This window comes from Mobula hypostoma, chromosome 11 (assembly GCF_963921235.1).
Source record: "Mobula hypostoma chromosome 11, sMobHyp1.1, whole genome shotgun sequence".
Classification (NCBI taxonomy): Eukaryota; Metazoa; Chordata; class Chondrichthyes; order Myliobatiformes; family Myliobatidae; genus Mobula; species Mobula hypostoma.
The window spans coordinates 85,996,599-86,011,237 of NC_086107.1; the positions used below are offsets into that span (position 1 = coordinate 85,996,599).

Here is a 14,639-nt window from a genome sequence, read left to right on the forward strand (position 1 = left end):
TATCCAAAGTGACATACTTATTGAGGGGCATGGGAATGGCCACAGGGATATTCTACACTGTCTGCCTGTTCCCTTTCCCTTTTCGGGTACCTGCCTCCTGTACCTTAGGGTTGACTATAACTCTTATCTATCACCTCACTCAAGGTGATTTGGTCTGAGGAAGGATGTCCCTCAAGCCAAAGATCTTCTGGACATCCAAGAATAAAGCACTGCCCTTGCATTCTCTCCTCTTTAACTTCATTCTGAATTCACTTGAAGCCTGATAGTTCTTCAGAAATGCTAGTGCGACCCCAAGGTTTAGGATTTTGAACTGCACTGAGTTGCTTTATTTTGTACTGTGTGCTTAGCTCCTGAATATTTGATGATGTGGATTTCCAGTATCACAGAGAATTGAGCACATTCTTTGTGAAATACCAATCATGATGGAAAATAGTATCACTTGAAATTTGTTAACTTCATTTGTTTAAATGACACCATCCCAGCAACACTTGCTGATTTTCTAACTGGGTAGTGAGATGCTAACCTAAACCAGTGTAGTGTGTCCACTGAAGATACATGCACAGTTTTGGATATGGAACACTATGGTTTTGACCTAATAATGAAAGGAAAAGTAACTTCTTTCTAATTCGGGATGGAGTTTCTCTTGGACCTTTAAGTAAATGTTTTGCCATGTGCTTGCTTTATTCATGTGTGAATCTGGGAGGTAGTGTTGGGGTAGCCCAAGGCAAGTAAATTGAAGTGTACTTTATATCGGTCTGTGTACACCAGTCATGGTTTGCCAGTGATGGATGATTGAATAATTGAGTCAAGACTTCAATACAATTGGTAACGTAGTGATTTGTCCATCACTTTAGAGTGCCAATGATCACTGGTCAGGGTTCGATTCCCACCGCTGCCTGTAATAAGCTTGTACATTCTCCCCTTGACTGTGTGGGTTTCCTCTGGGTGCTCTGGTTTCCTCCCACATTCTAAAGAGATACATCACCATCATTATATGCCATGTCGTGTGACATGGGTGATCATGGTATTTTTGACCATGAGTGTTCTTGGCAAATTTTCCTACAGTACTGGTTTGCCATTCGCTGCTTCTGGGCAGCATCTTTACAAGACTGGTGACTCCAGCCATTATCAACACTCTTCAGAGATTGACTAGCATCAGTGGTTGCACAACCAGGACTTGTGATATTCACCACATGCTCCCATGGCTTCATGTGACCCTGACTGGGGGGGCAAAGCAAGTGCTATACTTTGTCCAAGGGTGACTTGCAAGCTAGTGGAGGGAAGGAGCCCCTTACACTTCCTTTGGTAGAGACGTATCTCCACCCCACCATCCAATCTAAAGACATACATTTTAGGGTTAATGAGTTGTGAGCATGCTATGTTGGTGCCAGAAGTATGGCAACACTAATGGGCTGTCCAACACAATCCTCATTGATTTGATACAGATGACACATTTCATTGCCTGTTTTGATGTGCATGTGACAAATAAAGCTTATCTTTAAAGTGGACTGCTTTGTATGGTGATGTGTTATACTCATCTAAGCAGGCAAGTGTATGTCAAATTTTAATGGATAACAGTTCTGTGAGGAGTAGCAAGTATTTTATAACACTCTTGGGATTACTGTCATGTTAGTTGTTCCATAGCTTTGGAGTCAGTCACTGTGGGATAGCCGGCCTCTGACCTGTTCTTCTAGCAGGAGTAATTAACTGAACACACAACAGTGGTTACTTCCAATGACAAAATCCGGACCTGGTGATGGTAATCCATATAAATATGCTCAGTATAGCCCGAAGAGGGTAATATTACAGAACAATGTGAAGGTTTACGTAAAGCTTTTCAATCATATATCAAGGTGTGCCTTGACCAATAGGGAGCATGTGAACTTGATGTTCCTTTGCAGGGATCAGGCAAATTTCTTGGAACTGGTTGTGCAGCTTGCAAAACTTGAATGCTTAAAGCAAAAATGTTGATCAAAGTTCTTTAATTACTCTGCTTTCTGAAGTTTGTATTACATCCTTGTCTTATGATAGACAAAGTTTAAAAGCAAAAACTTGCTGCTCGCTAATAGATCAATAGGACTGTATTAGATTAGATTCAACTTTATTGTCATTGTGCCGAGTACAGATACAAAGCCAATGAAATGCAGTCAGCATCTGACCAGAAATGCAAAGAATAGTGTTATTTACAAAATGACTGTGACTAAAAATTAAGTGCTACAGCACACAAATATAAAAGTACTGATACAGTACAATATGGATGCAATACTGAGCACTGTGATGTGAGGTTCAGCAGGGTCACAGCCCCAGGGTAGAAGCTCTTCCTGTGCCTGCTGGTGCGTGAGCGGAGGCTCCTGTAGCGCCTACTGCATGGGAGGAGAATAAGAAGTCTATGGTCAGGTTGAAATGCATCCTTGATAATGCTTTTCGCCCTGCCCAGGCAGCGTTTATGGTAGATGTTCTCAGTGGTGGGCAAACGGGTGCCAATAATCTGCTGGGCAGTTTTCACCACACGCTGGAGTGCTTCGGAGGGCTGTGTGTTCGTCCAGTGTTTTTGATATGCCCACTAACAGATCAATAGCACTGGACAAGCACAGTTGAATTCTCAATTCGTATGCCAAAGTATAACTGAGCAGGTTGCTTTTTGTTTGGCGGGGGGGGGATCAGAAGTAAATTGGGTCAATATAAAGGCAGGTTTTGGTCAGGCCATACAGAGAGACAAGCCATCTGTACTTGTATAACACTTTTAATACAGTAGGGTGACTTGGTAGCATAGAGGTTGGCGTAACACTTGCAGCACGAGTGATCACAGATTGGGTTCAATTACAGCTGCTGCCTGTAAGGAGTGTGTATGTGGGTTTCCTCCGGATTCTCGGGTTTCCTTCCACATTCCAAAGGTTTAGTGAGTTGGCACCAGAGGTGTGGCAACGCTTGCGGCTTCCCAGCCCGACATATTCCTCACTGGTTTGATGCAGATGACACATTTCACTGAGTATGTTTCGATTAATGGGAGGAGAAGATGGCGGCGCAGCACAGCTTGCAGCGGCCACTACGGTGGTGATATCTTATCTGTCAAGTAGGGTGCCGTGCACAATACTGATCTGATGGAGACAGACGTGAGAGCACGGAGGAACATCTGGTGAAACTTCTGAAATGCCTGCTTCGCTGCTGCTGCTGCTACTGTGTGATCCAGAATCTCCGGAGGGGAAGGCCCCGAGTCCTCGGCTTTGCTTGTTGCTCGGTGGCCGGGGTGGGATCGAAGGGCTCGGCAGAGGATGGTGCTCAGTGTCGGAGGACTGGTCGGAGGCTCAAAGTTTTCGGACGGATTCAGAGTCCGCTGCGGTCGGGTGCTTCCAATGGTGCTGCATCAGCAAGTTTGCGGCGCTTGGAGGTTCATGGCGGGGAGAATTTCTCCCTTCTACCATCTGCGTGAGATGATGGGGCTATCGGGACTTTGAGACTTTTTTTTACTGTGCCCATGGTCTGCTCTTTATCAGATTACGGTATTGTTTTGCACTGTTGTAACTATATGTTATAATTACAGGTTTCCCCCACCATCCGAAGGTACAGCGTTCCTATGAAATGGTTTGTAAGCCGGAATATCGTAAAGTGAAGAAGCAATTACCATTTATTTATATGGGAAAATTTTGTGAGCGTTTGCAGACCCAAAAATAACCTACCAAATCACGCCAAATAACACATAAAACCTAAAATAACAGTAACATATAGTAAAAGCAGGAACGATATGATAAATACACAGCCTATATGAAGTAGAAATACTTTTCCACAATCACTGCCTGAACTGTTGTCCATAGCGAAAATCTCACGCAAACGCTCTGGGCAAAAACACGGCGCAATGCTGTCGGCAGATACATGGCGCAAGCTCTCTCGGGTAAACTTTAAGCGATGAAGCTGCCAAATCATACCAAATACACAGCCTATATAAAGTAGAAATAACGTATGTACAGTGTAGTATCACCTACCAGAATTGGGACAGCGCCGAGCACACTGATGATGGTGTGTTAGGCTGAGTCGTCGGAGGTTGGGGTGGTGCAGTTGCCCCCACCCTTCGGGCAGTGAACCAATACCGATCTGCAAAGCATGCAGGGGTACAGCGGTAGCCAGGACGCACCCAACACATCTTTAAGAAAGAAGCTGAAATAAATAAGCTAATTAATTAGGTGCCGCCCGGCTTGTAAATGTTGGCCCAGATCAGAGCTGATTGCCGATTGCGTCGCCTCTGATCTGGGCCGACAATTACATGCCAGGCGGCACCTAATTAATTAGCATGTTTATTTTGGCTTTTTTCTTAAAGATGTGCTGTGTGCCTCCTGGCTACCGCTGCATTCTCCGCGAATCGGTATCTGTCCGTGACCTGGGGATTGGGGTGGTGGGACACTGGAGTGTCATCTCATCGTCGTCTGTTTCCACTAGGGCAGGCAGGTTGTCATCTTCTATCTTTGCCTGCCTCGATGTCGAAGGTTGAGGTTCGTCGTCTGCTGTGGCTGATGTGGAAGGCTTGCTTGACTGCTTAGCCTCGCACATTTTTAGATCATACAGTTCTTGGTAAGGACTCAAACCATCCTGCAAATATGCCCTAAACCGACGTACCCTTTCAAAATTAAAGTCGTACTTTATCATTATTGCATTTAGTTTCGATTGTTATCCTTTCCTCTTCCAATTGCATCAGCTCTTCATCTATCAGTTCTTGGTCATGGGATGCCAAAACCTCTTCAACATCTTCGTCAACTTCCACAAGCCAAGCAACACACATCAAAGTTGCTGGTGAACGCAGCAGGCCAGGCAGCATCTTTAGGAAGAGGTACAGTCGACGTTTCGGACTGAGACCCTTCGTCAGGACTAACTCACTTTGTCCTTGCTTCGTTCACCACGATGGAAACACTTAATTATGTCTAGTTTTACGCTAAGTGTAACACCCTTACGAGCTCTTTTAGGCTTTTCCGATACCTTAGAACTCATCTTGCTAACGGCTGCTCACAGGCATGTGTTTAAGCAATGCCGGCGAGAATGCCGTTCCGAATCCAGGGGAGAGCGGCTGCCTTTTATCGTAACGGTGAAAACACCTTCTGTTAGTAAAAACGGAACTAATGTAGGTCTTTCGTAACAGTGAGGTTTCATAAAGCAAACGTTCGAAAAGCGGGGGACACCTGTATGTGGTTTTGTCAGTTTTAGTCTTGGTTTGTCCTGTGTTTCTGTGATGCCATTCTGGAGGAACATTGTATCATTTTTTAATGCATGCATTTCTAAATGACAATAAACGAGGACTGAGTGTCCTCATAATCTAATAATCTAATCTAACATGTGACAACTAAAGCTAATCTTTATCTTTGTAAATGTTCCAAGACACTGCGCATTACTGCTCTTGGGCAGTCCTTGGGGATCAGGGGTGACTTGCTTTCACTTCAGTTCTGTGATCACTGAGGTGACTGAAGTCAAGTCTGGGACCTACAGTTTTTGCCTTGTACAGAGCAGGACATGTGCTTGACATCTGGTTAAATAGACTCTAAGTGATGTACTCCTTCTGCTATTTACACTGGGTTTCGATGTGATCCAGATTGCTACTTTGAGTACTCATGGGTTAAGATGGTGGCAAAGTTTCTTTTCATTTTTCACAGAATTTTTGAACTTCCCTGAATGTCTTCCTGTAGCCACCTAGAAAATTCTTAATATCATTTTAAACACTAATGTTTGTTGTAGGAGTCTATATCAGCCAAGCTGCCTGTGTGGTTAGGGAATCACTGCGGAGAATCTTGGTCTGAATGTTGCTTATTCTGCCAGTAAACAAGATACTGTTGCATCTCTTTTTGAGGTGCTTGCTGTAGTTCACCCAGCTCTCAAGATAAATGGAGATTGGTGCTGCTTGGTATAGGCTGAATTTTGCTGAAACCACTTTTAAACCACTTCCGGATCTCCCCCCTCCCCCTTTCAAATCTCTTACTATCTCGTCTTTCAGTTAGTCCTGACGAAGGGTCTCGGCCCGAAACGTCGACTGTACCTCTTCCTATAGACGCTGCCTGACCTGCTGTGTTCACCAGCATTTTTTTGTGTGTGTGGTTGAATTTTGTGCTGGGGTTGAGGTCTTGATCTTCTGAAGAAAAGGGGTGCTTAGAGGCCAAAGGTTACATTAGCATACCATCAATAATAATTTTTTGGGTAGCTCCAGAGATATGGTAAGAGACCCCTACTTTTATTAGGGTCTCTTGTCAAGGGCCATTATCTAAAGGGTGGGAATGAGCTGGGAGGGTCCCTTTTGTTTTTTGACTGTTTATGTAAGGTCCAACCTCTATGCTTTAGTGAACCATTTGCCTGCGACTTAGGCTCTGAACACACAAGCATTTATGTACGATGGTTCAACATCTGATCGCTATGTCCAATTGTCCTTGATTGCACTCTGGTGGGGAAACTCAGGGGTGAAGTGTATCATTGCAGTAAGAAAGACTCGTAGGGTGATGACACAGAGATGCCACATGATTGGCTGATTGGATATTTGCATTAAAGAGCAGGTGTACCTAATAAAGTGGCTACTGAATGATACTTCTGAAGAAGCAGTGAAAACACCACTTAATTTTCAAGGAGAAATTGTAATAAGCCAGAATCCTCCTTTGGATGCCATTGAATCAATGTTCAAGCCTCTTGACTTGAGATTTATCTGCAGGAATAGCCAAAGTTTACCCTTCAGTGCTGCTTAAAGAACTGGATATGACTGTGTATAAATTTCCTGCCATATTTTCCTCATTACAGCAGTAAATAATTTGAAAGTACTTCATTGACTGTGAAGTTTTGGAATGTCCTGCTGTCATGAAAAATGACCAAAGACCTTGATGAGGCATTATTTCATTGCAGTAGATGAGTGTCAGTTGGAAAGGAATTCCGAATCCTGTGTAAGCTACTGCATTAATCTAGTACGTTAACTAGACATGTTGCAACTTGCTGTACAACTGTAATACTGTAACACAAAACAGAACTCTGCCATTAGGCCTTTCATTTGCATCTGCATTTGATAGGTTTACAAAGTCATTAACTGGAGATAGATCTTTCACTTATTTGTTGCTTGGCAACATTTTGGCATTATACACTTCCTCCCTTGTATTTTGGGTTGTCAGTGCTTTTCTCTATATTTTATAGCACCATTTTGTGGATGAGGGAAGTTATTAGTGCTAAAGATTCCTAGCTTGTGCTGGGCCAGGGTGGGTACTGCTATGAATTGTAGGATAACATTTTAGAATCTAGTTGAAGTGAGGGGAAGGTTTTCTTCTGTTATCTCCACCTTGCTTTGTTTTCCTCTTCAAAAGCCCTGCTAATCTTAACCTGCAGCTTTGCCTTGCTTTCAGAAGATTATAGGAGCGTAATTAGGCCATTCAGCTCAAGTCTGTTTTCCCATTCAGTCATGGCTGTGTTTTTATTTTTAAGGCACATTCTTTTCCTCCGCCCCCATAGCCAGGAACTCCCTTACCAGTCAAGAATCTCTTGATCTTTGCCTGTAAATACATCAATAACTTTGCCTCCGTAGCCCTCCATGGCAATGAATTCAATGGATTCACCATCCTCTGGCTGAATAAATTCCTCCTCACCTCAGTTCTAATGAGCTGTACCTTTATGCTGAGGTTCTCTTAATGAAAATAATCTCGCCATGTCCCGTTGAGATGTCTTTCGGTATCTGGTAGGTTTCAGTGAGATTCCTTCTGAACTTTGGTTTAGTTTTTTCCCTTGCATCCAGAAATCTGTGTGCTAGGAGGGATACGTATGCGTGCGCCAGGAACTGGGGCCCGTGTCCCACCGAGTGCATGCTGAGAACGAGGGCCCGTGTCGTTTTGCTTCCATGTATTGTTGACGCCAAATTGCCTTTTCTGAGATGGTATTCAGTGTAATTGTCAAGCTGGAAATTAGCCACTAGACTCATTCTTGGCTCATGAGAACAATTCTGATTGCTTCTGACCCTGCTCTGCCTGATTGATGGTTTCCTTGCCGCACCATGCCTTATCCCAGTGAGAGAAGTAGACTGTTTAATTTGCATAAAGCGACAATCTTGAGATTGCTGCTGCCAAGCTTATTGATAAACTTAAGAGTAGCTTGCATGCATTATGCTGCTCTTTAAAGCTAGTTAGGTAGCATCTGGAGTATTGCATACAGTTCTTGTCGCCCATAATAGGAAGGATGTTGAGTTTTTGGAGAGGGTGCAGAAGAGGTTTACCAGAATGCTGCCTGTTTTAGAGTTCATGTGCTATGAGGAGAGGTTGGACAAATTTGGGTTGTTTTCTCCAGATTAGTGGAGGCTGAGGGGAGATCTGATAGAGGTTTATAAGATTAAGAGGCCATAGGTAGAGTAGAGGACAGTATATTTTCCCCAGAGTTGAAATGCCTAAAATCAGAGGGCATGCATTTAAAGTGACAGAGGCAATTTCAAAGTTTTTTTTTATATAGAGAGTGATGGGTGCCTGGAATGCATTACATAGGGTGGAGGGAGAGGCAAATACATTGGAGACTTTTAAGAGACATTTAAATAGGCACATGAATGTGAGGAAAATGGAAGGATATGGATATTGTGTAAGCAGAGAAGATTAGTTAGGCTTGCCACTTGATTATTAATTTAATTAGATAGGCACAACATTGTGGACCAATGGGCCTGTTCCTGTTCTGTACTGTTCTAATGTTCATTAAGATCATAAGACATAGTCCATTCCCCATTAGTCTGCTCCGCCAATCCATTATGGCTGATTTAATATCCCTCTCAACCACATTCTCCTGCCTTCTCCCCATAACTTTTGACAGCCTGACTAATCAATAGGTTTAATAGGTACATTTAATGTCAGAAATGTATAGAATATACATCCTGAAATTCTTTTTCTTTGTAAACATTCATAAAAACAGAGTGCCCCAAAGAATGAATGACAATTAAATGTTAGAACCCTCAAAGCCCCTCCCCCCAGACCCCCCTCTCATGCACAAGCAGCAGCAAGGCAGCAACCCCACCCCCCACCAGCCAAAAAACATCGGCACCCTCCACCGAGCACTGGAGCGTGCAGCAAAGCGTCAATAAAGACACAGATTTGCAGTACCCCAAAGACTACTTGTTCACCCAGTAATTAACATATCTCAGGCTCTCTCTCCCTAATAAGGGAAAAAGAGGTGTCCCCGTTTCACAGAGAAAGTGGAGACATAACAAACAACTCACTGATTTATGCTATTAAAAGACTGTTGCATCGCTTTTTCCGAGCCCTGCGCCCAAAGAACTCGGGTCTTTGGCATGCAGCCAGCCTGCTGCTTCCGATCTTCCGTGTTCTCCCGCGATGCATCAGGTGGCGGCACCAGCCTTGAATCAGCCCGTCTCCGACCTGTCAACCTCTGCTGTAAATGTGCCCAATGACTTGGCCGCTGCAGCCAACACTGGCAGTGAATTCACCCTCTAGCTAAAGAAATTCCTCCTCACCTCTGTTCTAAGGGGGTGTCCCTCTATTCTGAGGCTGTGCTCTCTGATCCTAGACTCCCCCCGCTGTTGGAAACATTCTCTCTATCTAAGGTTCAATATTCGATAAGTTTCAATGAGATTTCCACATACACACACACACACTTTCTTCTAAGCTCCAGTAAATACAGGCCATAGCCACAAAACACTCCTCATGGGATCATCTTCTGGTCCCTTTTATCCATCTTTTTGTCCTATGTGCTGATTATTTTATTTATTTAGAGATTCAGCACGTAACAGGTCCTTCCAGCCCAATGAGCCTACGTAGCCCAATTGACCCATGCGACATACTAACCCGCACGTGCGACATACTAACCCACACGTCTTTGGAATATGGGAGGAGACGCACGTGGTCATGGGGGAGAACATTACAAACAACAGAATTGAAGCCGGTTTGCTGGTGATGTAATGGTGTTGCTGCTTATTTTCCTCCTTCATAACAGCAAAAGCAGTTGATGGTTCTGAAGCCTGGGATTTCAGTGGTCAATGGGATTAGTACATATGGATTTTGATGGATGGGATGGTGCCTGTGATGTTGCTGCAAGCAAAGCAAGTTTTTCATCATACCTGTGCCTCGTGCGTGTGACAGTAAACTTGGTTTGATATAGACATGGTGGAGCAAAGGGACTGTTTCTGTGCAGTTTGACTTCAAGATGATCTTCATTGCTAGCTTTTCCAGCAGCTGTTAGCACTTGTACACGGAGGGTTGGCTAAGACTTGCCTGCGGTGTCCTTTTGTGGTCTGTCTGGGCTTGTACAAGAGGGGTGCTCTGTAATTGCATCACAGTATGAATCTCTACCCAGTCACTTGTTTGCAGGAACTAAGTAATCATTTGGTTTTATAGTGTAGGAATTTGGCAGTGGAATTGAAACAGGCTCTGATAGTTTTAGTTTTAGGATAAGTATATTTTTTCTCTTGCCAGATATTAGCTTATGGTAATTCAATCACTCAATAGATTGAGTTTTTTTATTAGCTTGTTACTGGAGTAAGAGTCTAATTGTAAGAAGTGTACAACTCCCTGAAGCTGCCTTGTCATGAAGGGGTGGTTGATTATGGTAACTCCATCATGTGAGTTTTCTACATCCTGTTTGCACAGCTGTTAGTTCTAGCAAGAGTTAGGGGGAATGGAGACACTGATACATTCTGCTGCCCATGCTCAGATATTCAGCATCCTAGAATAATAGAATATGAGGAAGGGGTCACTGGGCCCAGAGTGCCCACAATTGGCCCATATCCCTCAACCTTTCCTAATCATGTACCTGTCCACTGACTTTTATGTACCTGCCACTTTCTCTGGTAGCTTTTTATGCACCACCCTTTGTGCAAAGAAGCTGCCTCACAGATTCTGTTTGTAGAGTGACAAATGGTTGCATATCAACTCGAGACAGTCTTTGTTTAGATGTAGTTTTTTTTTGTAAAGTTCTACTATATTTCATTTTTCCTGTAAATGCCTGCAAGAAAATGAATCTCAATGTAGTATAAGGTAACAAATATGTACTTTGATTAGTTTACTCTGAGATGTATACAATTAGGAAGGGCACATTAGAGTGAATCTACATAGTATTTTCCCTCCAGAGAAAGGGAATCAAAGCCAGAGGACATAGGCTTAAAGTCAGGGTTGTGGGGGGAGGGGGGCAGAAGATTTAAAACTTTAATTGTGACCTTTCACCTGCAAAGCATCTGTGAGTTAAGCCTGATTTATACTTCTGCATTAACTTGACGCTGTAACCTACGCAAGTGACTTATGCGCGTTGAGAGCATTTATACTTGTGTGTTAGTGTGTCTGCGTCGCTCTGCAATTCGCGCACGTCACTGTGCAAGGCTTCATGGTCGTGGTAGTCTTTCTCGGGGTAAACAATTTTAAAGCGAGCGTCTTTTTTCGTAAAAGCGAAACGTGTCCTCCATAATTTCGGAGGTCTGTAAAGCTTTATGGAAAGCATTGCAGCCAGAGTTCCTTCCCTGCCCTTCAGTCACCCAATGGGAAGCTATTGCAGCATAGGATGAAGCGCGATGCTATCAAGCGGACCAATCACAGTTCTTACGGTCTGCATTGCTGCAATGCGCAGTTACATTTTGGGAGAGGTGCGTGTCGCAGCAACACAGACTCTGGCGTAGGGATCCATGTTGGCTTTGCGTAGGGTTTGCGGTGACGCAGTACTTATGGCGTCGTGTTGACACAGAAGTATAAATCAGGCTTTAGGCTTGAATATATCAACAAATGAGCAAACGATTGTAGCCCCCTGGTAAGCCTTAGGCTCATTCAGCTCGCTTTCGTCTAGGGGGAGCAGCCTTCGGCCCCGCCAAGCTGGGTAATCAAGTTTGTGTGGATTCTGTGTGATGTACCCCACCCTGCCAAATAACAGACAATACACCATATGCGATTAAATGATTACACTTTATAGATCTTACTGGAACTATGTAATTAATAGAGGTAAAATATAAAAGGAAAATAAAAGGCGCCAGACTTATCAAAGGTCAACCACTTCGTGCACGACAGTTGGAGCTCAATTAATGTAGTCTTCTTTCCAACATTCGATCCCCTCCGACCCCCTCGACCCCGCGCCTGGGACCAACCACGGTGATTGACCAGACGCTCCACACGAGTCTGTCTTCGTTTCCTCTCCTCGCCGAAGACCCTGGGCCTCGGACTTCTGCTCGGGGTTGGTCCTGCTGCCCAGGGTCACAGCATCACGTCTCCACTCTCTGTCCCCATCTCGCCTTCTGTCCCAAAGCCCGCGAAACATGATAGCTTACAGACACAGAAGAAAGAATAACGTCTATCCCAATTGGTTCGTTCCCTCTCTTACCAATAATATAACCCAAACAAGCAGAGAGAGAGAGAGAACTCCTTACATTGCAGTTATTATTACAGAAAAGCCATTTTAATTGTAACATAATGAAGAAGCCATTTTGTTAGCCTTCACAGTGACATAAAAGAAGAAACCCCTTACATGATAAAGGTGACAATTGAGGTGAGTGGTGTCCATTGTTGAAACCATCACTTATTCCTATGCTTTCAACAAAAAAGTTGAGTAGATAGTCTGGAAAAGTGCTTCTTAGAAGCTTCCTCAATTATTCAGTGTGTTAATCAAAGAGCTTCACGATAGCGTAGTGATGAGCGTGACACTATTACATCTTGGGCGTAGGAGTTTGGAGTTCAATTCTGCTGCTGTCTGTAAGAAGTTCGTACATCCTTCTCTTGAGCACGTGGGTTTCCTCCCACATTTCAAAAGCATACTGATAGGTAGGTTAATTGGTCATTGTAAGTTGTCCCCTGGTTAAGCTAGGATTAAGTAGGTAGGTTGCTGGGTGTTGCACGTTGTCGGGCTGGAAGGGCTGTTCCATGCTGTATCTCTAAATAAATAAATTATACTAGGACAGCTGGCCAAATTCTTGGGCAAAGATTTTTAAAGGTGGGCTTGGAGAGAGGAAGAGAGGCTTAATGACAAGTAAGTTATTTTCAAGAAGAAAAAAATCTGATTTTTTTTTGTCTTTGAGACTCTATACTAGGATGTTACATAAATGAAAATTGTGAACTGCTTTGTTGCTTCTAGTCCCCATCCTAGGAACACGCTTCTTACCACGGATCCTTCTAGAACAACTTATTTTAAATTGCATTGAGTGCTTGTTAGTCACGCCACTAGTCTGTATTTCTATTTCTGTTGTCGGAGGTAGAAATTTTGACATTTCCGTGACAAATTATTGGAGTGCACAATATCTATGGAGCATTTTCTTTGTGCTCAGAAAAAGGAATCATTCCTGCTTCCCCGAGAGTGAATAAATTATGCAAATTAGGTCACTAGTTGCATGTATACTTAACAAGAGTTCAGACTAAAGTGGGAGAATAATTTTTTTTTAGCCATTTCCTTTGTAGATGTACTATTATAACATTTGTTTTTTTTTGTTTCCTCTAGATTAAAGGTCACAATTTAAAGTTTAAATATTAGTTTTGTGTTCACACGTACAACGAAACATACAGTTAAATGTATCGCTTGCATCAAATCTATTCAGCAAGGATTGTGTTGGGAGCAGCCCGCAAATGTTGCCATGCTTCTGACCCCACAACTCACTAATCCATACCATACATCCTTGGAATGTGAGAGGAAACTCACGTAGTCACGGGGAGAATGTACAAACTCCTCACAGCAAGGGTAGTGAACCTGAATCTTGCAGCTGATCTTGTAAAATATTCATTACAATATAGTGCCCTTCTTATCGTGTTTAGTTCTTTGCTTGACTCTGGAAGCACTGCAAACTCTAGTTAACTGGCCCAAATGTTTCAACTGTTTTGTGTAATTTTCTAATGTTCTTCTTCCCCCTCTGCCCTCACTTCACTTCAGCCCATAATACAAAAAGGTTTGAATTGAATAGAATTATTTCTTACTTCCTTCACATACATGAGGGGTAAAAATCTTTACATTACGTCTCTGTCTGAATGCGCAATTTATAGTAATTTGTAATGAATAGTATGTACAACAGGACAGTCAGTATAGCATGGAAATACAATTGTATCTGCGTGAATGAATCATTCTGATGGTCTGATGGAAGAAGCTGTTCCGGAGTCTGTTGGTCCTATTATGCTGTGGTACTGTTTCCTGGATGGTAGCAGCTGTAACGGTTTGTGGTTGGGGTGACTCGGGTCCCCAATGATCCGTCAGGCCCTTTTTTATTCACCTCTCTTTGTAAATGTCCTGAATAGTGGGAAGTTCACATCCACAGATGCACTGGGCTGTCTGTACCACTCTCTGCAGAGTCCTGCAATTGAGGGAAGTACATTTCCCATACCAGGCAGTGATGCAGCCAGTCAGGATGCTCTCATTTGTGTCCCTGTAGAAAGTCCTTGGGATCTGGGGACTCATGCCAAACTACTTCAACCATCTGAGATGAAAGAGGCACTGTTGTACTTTTTTCATCATACAGCCAGTATGTACAGACCACGTGAGATCCTCGATGATATGTATGCCAAGGAACTTAAAACTGTTTGTCCTCTCAAGCCCAGATCCATTGATGTCAATAGGGATTAATCTGTCTCCATTCCTCCTGTAGTCCACAACCAGCTCCTTTGTTTTTGTGACATTGAGGGAGAGGTTGTCTTCTTGACACCACTGTGATGACTTCCTCTCTGTAAGCTGCCTGGTTATTATTCGAGATTAGGCAA

General features: G+C 43.3%; 1 protein-coding gene across 2 annotated transcripts in view; it reads left to right on the forward strand.

Moving 5' to 3' along the window:
• Window positions 1-14,639, forward strand: part of LOC134353888 (casein kinase I) — a 65,918-nt gene that overhangs the window by 13,153 nt on the left and 38,126 nt on the right. The gene's annotated exons all lie outside the window — the stretch shown is intronic.